Source organism: Neltuma alba, unplaced genomic scaffold (genome assembly GCF_004799145.2).
Source record: "Neltuma alba isolate B1F8T4 unplaced genomic scaffold, ASM479914v2 tig00011420_pilon, whole genome shotgun sequence".
Classification (NCBI taxonomy): domain Eukaryota; kingdom Viridiplantae; phylum Streptophyta; class Magnoliopsida; order Fabales; family Fabaceae; genus Neltuma; species Neltuma alba.
This window is the reverse complement of record NW_021636104.1, coordinates 526,676-535,564: the sequence shown is the minus strand read 5'-3', so window position 1 is coordinate 535,564 and position 8,889 is coordinate 526,676.

Genomic DNA, 8,889 nt, shown 5'->3' with positions numbered 1-8,889 from the left:
ATCCTTGTCCAGTTCCAACGCCGGAAGCGAGCCTTCCCTGGACTATGCAACGTATTCCGTTGAAGCCATTCCTGAAAATTACAAGAGAAGAAAGTTTGTAGCATGTTAGGATAAGAAATATCATCCACACTTCTCTCGGTCGCTTACAGTCCCTCAGAGTGTGTAAGACACTCTCCTCACTGTCACACCCTTGGGGGCATGTTGCACTATCAGATAGCCCTCTTTTTGCTCTTAGCGAGTTAGTCATTAGTCTCTCATGGGAAACTTGCCACACGAAGTATTTGATCTTTTCAGGCACTGGGCAATGCCATATTTTGGTCCAGACTGGATTGCTAGTGTTAGCCTCAGAGTTGGTCAGAAAAAGATAAGCGGCTTTTACTGTGAATTGGCCATCGTTGGCATTTTTCCAGATGTAGGAGTCTCCCTTGTCAGTGTTCGGTGGTTTCATTTTCATAAGTGCACTCACCACCCTGGGGGAAAAGAACTCATGCCAAGCTGCTATATCCCATCTTCCATTATCTAGAATGTATTTTGACACTTTATCTTCCAGGTTGATTCATTCAAGGTTTTTTTATGCATACTGAATTAGTAGGCCATCAAAGGGTGTCCAGGGTTCTAGCCAGAAGTTGGTATCTTGACCATTATTCACCTTTCTGCCCAGCCCTTTCATGAAGCTGTCCCAGACTTCAGTAATTCCTTTCCATGTCAATGAGTTATATTTTCTTCTTTCCACTATAGGAATAGAGTTGTCCCCACATTCGTATTTCGCTCGTAGACATTGGACCCATAGAGCTTCTGGCTTATTTAGTAGCCCCCAGCACAGCTTCATAATAAAAGCTTTGTTTTGGTCTTCAAGATTCTTGATGCCTAACCCACCTAGCTTCTTGCTTTTTAATATTTTGTCCCAAGCAATAAGGTGCATTTTTTTAGCATTTTCATCTTGGCACCATAGGAAGTTCCTGCTAATTTTCTCAATTTCCTAAAGGACACCTTTGGGGAGGAGGGTGGATTGCATTGGATATGAAGGAATCACCGAAATAATAGCTTTAATGAGAATAGTTCTTCCTGCCATGTTGAGCAACTTGCCTTTCTAAGCAGCAAGACGAGCTTTCACTTTTTTAGTAATATGCCCGAAGGTCTCTTTGGTTACTCAATTATGAATAATAGGTACCCCCAGATATTTTCCAAGATCTGGAGTGATGCCGATGCCCAATTGCTGGATTAAAGCCATCGCTCGATTTAAATGTACATTCCTTGAGAAAAAAAGCCTTGGATTTGTCGAGATTGATCTTGTGTCCCGAAATCGCGCAGAATTTCCTCATTACTTGTTTAATTTCCTCTATTTGCCCTAATGAAGCTTTAGTGAATAACAGAAGATCATCGGCGAAGAATAAGTGTGAGATATGGGGTCCGTTCCTGGCAAACTTAAGAGGTTTCCATCTTCTGGCTTGGCACTCCATTTGTATTAGATGTCCCAGCCTTTCCATGCAAAGAACAAACAGATAGGGACTTAAGGGATCTAGCTACACTGCTGTGGTCCTATTAGCTCCTTTATTAGTGGCTAGAGTCTTATTGCAATCAGTTTGGTAACTATCTTGAAGCTTACATTGCAAAGTGCTATCAGTCTCATTTCCTTCAAGGATCTTGTTTGTTCTGTTTTTGGGATAAGGACAATGTTTGTCTGGTTAATTTTGTTTAACAATGAGGGCTCCCGAAATATTCCCTTAACCAATTCACAAACCTTGTCACCGATTTTGCTACATTGGGTTTGGAAGAAGTGTGCTTGTAGGCCATCTAATCCCGGAGCTTTGAAGGCACCCAAGGAGAAAGCTGCGTTTCTTATTTCCTCATTGCCTATTTCTCTATGAAGAAAATCTATCTAACTTTGTGAAAGGGTGGGGAAATTTATTGGGAATTGCACATCCCACTGTATCTCTGTCTCGCTAGTGTAAAGATTTCTATAGAAATTACTTGCCATCTGTTTGAGATTTTCATGGTTCCTTACCCAGATTCCATCATCATCTTGTAAGGCTTCAATTCTCTGTTTTCTTCGCCTTATCACTGTTGATGCATGAAAATATTTGGTGTTTCTGTCCCCCCATTGCAGCCATTTGCATCTTGACTTCTGAAACCAAATGAGTTCCTCTTGGAGAAGTAGTCTATTATATTCTGCCCACAACTTAGATAGTTTTCTTTCCTACTAATCAACTTCTACAAAATTATATTCCATCTGATCCTAAATATAAGACCCATTTTGTAGTGTAAAATTATATTATAAAATGAGTTTTATATTTAAGACTAAAGGAGTAATTGTGAAACAGAAAAATACATGAATTTAACATATACTGAATTTACCCATTAATTATTAGGTATATTTTATGGGGGAAAAACCACAAACTGTTGAATTAGGATAAATAATATGAACTCAAGCAAGTTCCTGCACCTCTCCACGTGTATGAACCTCCCAAGTTGTTGATTACTATGCCTTGATATGAATAATTCTTACAAGACAACTACCGTACCTATTTCATAATGCCATAGTTTATTAGTAAGCAAATTCTGATAGACTTACATTTCATGAATTTAAATGCAAAGAATATATGAGCAAATGTCATGAGAATCTAATTTACGTAGATGCCTGCAGCTTCAATTCCAATGGATATGACATAATGTGTCGTATGATAAGCAAATTTTATCCTTTCATGGATACTGGCGGTGTCATGTGCTTTGAACTTTATAATTAGTTACAGAATTATTTTGGAGCCCTCACATAGAAGATAAAAAATGTGAGTGAGAAGAGGTTGGCGCATTTAACTGGAAGTGCATGAACAGTGATATCGTGTTGGTTTGGCTGGAGGCTTGCCCTGTCCTGCTGTGAAGGGTTTCAGAAGAAAAAGGATTCGGCACGAGCCCCCCGGTCTGAAATCCTAGACTCATTCCAATGCGCCCACATGAAAATGAACCAGAACCACCCCTTCCTCTTCCTTCTCCTCCAAGGACCATCTTCTGTTTCGCTTTGTACGTACATTTTCTTCCTTCTCTTTAACTGCCTATTTCGACATTTGAACCAGTGGGTAAGTACCATTGAGTTTTGATAATTACCTTATCCTTAACTGAGGATAAACCTACTGAGTTTGGTTAGCATCAACTTTGAATAAAAAGGCACAGGACAAATCTTTTGCTTACACGAATGGCTTGGCAGAAAGGGTACTTTTTAAGTGTCATTCGCTATGGGTTCGTCATAGCCAACGCCACAGCGAATGGCTTGGCAAAAAGGATACTTTTTAAGTGTCACTCGCTGTGGGTTCATCATAGCCAACGCCACCGTGAATGGCTTGACAAAAAAGACACTTTTGAAGTGTCATTAGCTATGGGTTCGCTATGGACAACCCATAGTGAATGCATTGCAAACTGATTTTTAAAATAAGTTACATTCATATTTTTCAAATGAGTTAGGATGGTGGAACCTTAGACCTTTGCTAGAACTTGTAGATTTCAGTCGTTGGGAGTATATTTGAGCTTTTCAACATTCAAAAAGTATTCCTAACCCCATTTTTGCCCTTTTTTTTTTTTTATAGATTTTTCAAGATTAAGATAATTGAATCTTAAGGTTCTTCAATGATTTTGAATAGACTAAGGTTTTGACCGATTATTTTGAGTTTGAAGGACTTTTATGAACTAGTCTAAGTGTTTAATCGATTTAGTTTTCTTGGATTTGGCATTTGGAGGAATTTGGACATAGGCTTTGTGATTTTTGAGGGGTTTATGATGGTTAATGATATTGTAATGATTTACAAAGGAGTTTGATGATTGGGGTATGTTAATATGAGTTAGCATTGAGGTTTAATCAGTTTAGAATTTTTAATTTTAAATTGATTTTCATATTTGTATATTTTTTATGGTGAATTTAGATTGAGAATATTGGGACTTGTAATCAATTATTGTAATTAGGAGACAATAAGGAATTCCTATAAGTTGATTGATATATTAGGATAGTGTGTTGAGTTATAATTTTGAGTCTCCAATTATTATTGTTAACCATTTGATTAGTTGTTAACCAATAGGTGGTGATTATGTAAAGTGTTTGTGAATGGTGTTGTTGTGTTCAAGGCAGCTTGATTTGTGATAATTGATCCTTGCTTAGTTGAGAGGTTACTGCTTTCCATTCATTATATGCTAATATGTTGTTTGTGAGTAGTTTTATGGTTTTGGAGCTATACAAGTTATTTTAATATACATTTGGAATTATGTTGATATATTGGAATGACTATGCCTTGTGAGATTGACTTTTGATAATGCAATTCTTAGATTCATAATAATATGTTAACACTGTGGACTTTGATTTGGAAATGGATTATGGAATTAGAAATTGACTACTTTTTGAATTTCTTGAACATGATGCATATGATAGGTGTTGGTGAGTGAACTGTGTTTATTACCGTCATATGATAAGTGCCTCCATTAATGTATGATAGTTGGCTTCTGGCTCCTCTCTCATAGTGAGGGAGCGTCCTTCTTTGTCTATATCCTCCAAAGTGAGGGATCGGCTTAGGGTTATCTCCCAAAGTAGGAGATTAGCCATTTTGGCTCTTACTTTCCCCCATAGTGAGGGAATGTGGTCATTGGGATTGTATTTGCATGATAGCATTGACACATTGATATGAGACTTGAGAATTATGTTTTAAACTTTGAGAATAGTGATGCATGACTACTTATTGTCTATAACTATCCCATTTAATATCTCACAAGCACATATTGGTATGTATGATGAGTTAGACTGTTGGTTACTGTGACTCACCCCATGGTTATTAATGTTTTCAAGTGAAAGTTTTAGGGTCACACTACAAGGGAAGAATCTAGAGGCCTAAGCTTTTATAGCTTCTTATATTGCCTCCGTCTTTCTTTTTGTATGTGTTGAAGGTTTGTATATTGCCACTTAAAGCCCCTTTCTTTTGCATACTCTAGTGATTAGAGATTTGACTATTAAACTTGTTTTGTGGATTTTAGTGCTTGTAGGAGGCTGGAGGCCTTAGGGTTGTGCATGTGATTGTTATGAAACTTATTGATTATTTACGATATGTGATACTAGTTATTCAATATTCCATTTATGTTTGGGCTTGGTATTGTTATTACTCCTAGTTTGACACTCAAAAGCCCCATTCGAGATATTTAGAATTGTGTTGGTTGTGTTAGTTAGGGGCTTATTTCCTATAATCATGTTAGTGGGAATTAAATCCTTCCTAACCTGATTGTGTTTGTTCTAATCACTCAAAATCTTTTATTAAGAAGAATGTTTCCAAAGGATGAGTTGAAAACTTCTACTATGGTAGCCTTATGTAACTACTTTTCTTTTCTACCATAGTAGTATTTTCAAATGATTTTTGGGAGGTGATTTTATAGAAAGCAGCTTGAGCACAGTCATCCAGCTCCTTAATCTCAATCTGAAAATGGATAACTGAAACAGAAATGCCAATAAGGAATTACCTTGATCAACAGAGCCTTACCTTTGAGATCATTTTAAGGTCAGGGAGAGCAGTAGCTGTAAAATTTTCTCTATGAGTAAGAAAAGATTGAAGGTATGCAAAATGTGGATTTTAGAAGAGACTAGAACAACACTTTGGGTTTCAAAAAATGGCATGACAATAAAAATTTGTGGCACCTTAATGATCTAATGGCCATAAATATCAAAGCCAGAGAGCTAACAGTTAAAAGATTTTTGCTATGGTCTTAAAGAGTAATATATAGAGTAATTGACAGTGTGCTATTTAAAGGTATGAACATTTCTATAAGACTGATGATGACCATCATCATGTTACATTAGAGAAATTGACAATTGGAAGTTTATAAGATTTTCTCTTGACTATTGGACATAAATTAATTTTCTTGCAATGATTATTGGCATCAAAATTATGTGCAAATACTATAATGTGACCAAAAATTATATAGACAAATACGTATTAATTTATTGAAAATAAATATCAAAATTAGTTATGAAACCAAAAAGATCATAAGATGTTATGAAAAATATCATAATTATGATATCCAAGGCAATAACTTGTGAAGTAAAATGCCCAAAGTAATTATAAAATTAGAAGATATAACCATAAGCCTACAAAGCTATATGATGTTTATTTTTATTAGTTTTTTAATTTATTACAATTGATTGGTAGAAACAAGTTATTATAAATATTTGATATTATGATATTGATGAGTATTCTAATAGTGGGAAAAAACCGAATAGATCAAGAAATAGTTATCGGTAATTTTGAGATATTGATTAATTGTGTCAATTTATTTGCAAATATATGAAGTGTGAATATCATGTATATTCATCTCAATATAATCTCAATAGAATAGGCTAGAAGAATTTGTCTTCACATTCCTCTCAAATCACATAGTTCCTAAAGAACTATATATAATAATATTAACATGGTTCCTAAAGAATTAATATAGATTTTTTTCTTTATGCGTGGACAAAGAATTGATAATGAAGAATATGACCCATTAATCTATATCATAACTTTGGTCTTCCAAAGAGTTTGAAAAGTGATAACCCAATTAAATTAAAATCCATAACTATACATGAATGAGAAAGTACTTGGGCTTTCAAGTGAGAGATAGGTTATTGGCTTATTATATGCTAGACATTGTCTTTGACATACATGAATAAAGAAATCATATTTATATGACTCACACTTGAGGCGAAGATTGTTGAAGCAAGAGTATGAGTTGATATTGAATAGATTTTAATTAATATAAAAAAAATACTATAGTAAACTAGAAGTCACTAACCCAATTAGATAATAAACTAGAAATTTACTTGCCCGGTTAAATTTATTATTGGCATGACTTATTTGATCATCCTCAATCATATATATGATGCAATAAATTATTAATGATTATGTACTAACATCTATTGGAGAACTAAAAAATTCTTCATGAATAGCGAACATATTATATGGTTCAAGAATTTATAAGCTGTTTGTTCTCAAAGAAAATTAATTATGTTGATATCACTAGTTCTGATTTGGAGTGGATCTCTACATTACCAAAAATATAACCAACTCTGATGTATGGGTCCATTTAGATAGCATGTAGACCATACAAATATTTAATAAATTTGATAAATGCATATATAAGATAACTATATGTGTTATTATTATTAGTTTACAACCTGAAGTTTGCAAGATTATCTAAGTAATCACTATGTTGAGTGCACAATTTTCAGACTATGTAATCTAGACAATTTCTATTGCAAATCTAGTGAATTTATATTCCAGGCTTTCAATGATCATAATGCATTTGCTAAAAAAATAGTTGAAAAACCTACTTAACAAAATGATCTAGCAGAATCATCAAAGTTTCTTTTGAGAACTAAATTTTTATTTTAGTGCTGGCATATTTGTTTTGATATTTTGTAGCACTTATATATATCAAGCCAATGAAATTCTCCTAGCACTACAAAAAAAATCTTATGACACACAAAATTAGTAACAAAAAATTATTTCACCGCTAATTTCTGAGGGGTTATTAATGAAAATTCCATCGCTAAATTTAGCGACGGATTAGCAATAGAATTTCATTCCATCACTAATTCTTTAAAAAAATCTGTCAATAAATATTTAGTGACGAAAAAATTGTCTCTAATTTACATTGCTAATTCTGTCGCTAAATTGTTTGTCGTGAAATTTTCTGTCGCATTTATTTCATCACAATTCCATCAATTTAGATTTCATTATTTTCGCTTATAATCTTATAACAATTTGTATAATAATGTAATTAAGAATATAATGATTTAAATATATTTTTAATTATAAAATAAACTAATATATCTTTGAAGTTGGTGTTGATAAAGATATTATCATTATTCGTCTTATCATTAGATACATACTGGGAATAGAAAAATAATTTCTTATAAAACTTGTTTATGTTTAATTAAAAATCAATTTCTCTTGATTATTAATAATAATTAAACAAATATGATAAAAATATTAGTAACTTTCTTATGCAAATTGATATAAGAAAGAAATAATTCTATTATATATATAATATATTGAAAGATGCAATATATGATAAGCAAAATCAAAAAATGAATTTATATGAACACGTCAACTTATGATTATAGATCAAACCAATTATAAATGATTTTCATCAAATATATAAAACACAAATAAATAATACTACCTCCGATTCTTAATATAAGATCTTGTTTGACTTTTATTTTGGTCTTAAATATAAGACTTTAATCTACTTTGTCTCTTATATTTATCTATTTTTTAAAGTAATTCTTGTAATAATGGTAGTTTTAGCCAATACACTTGATTAACAAGGATATTTTAGAAAAGACAATACCTATTTATTACAAATAACCAACTTAACTAGTTTTCTTAATCTACTCAAATTAGTCAACTAGATCTTATATTAATGACTGGAGGTAATATAATATAATGCAATGTAATATGTTTCTAATTAAATTATATATCTTATCAATGTTAATTAAGAACTTAAATTTAAAACATATAATTTATTTGAACACCTCAATTTATGATTATAGATCAAACTAATTATAAACAGTTTTCATCAAATATATAAAACAAATATAGACAATATAATTTAATGTAAACAATTAAATTATATATCTTATCAATGTTAATTAAAAAATTAAATTTAAAAAATATATTTATAAAAAATTATTTATGATTTAAAATTCAAAATTAGTGTCATTGGAAATTAATATTATATTAAAAATATTTTTAATAAGATATAAAAATTATAAAATAAATAGTAAAAAATATTTAAAAATTATTTTGTCCCAAAAATAGTTCTAATTAAAATTATCATATAGTTTATTTTTGGTTTTTAATGATATAAATATGTGTGTACATATAA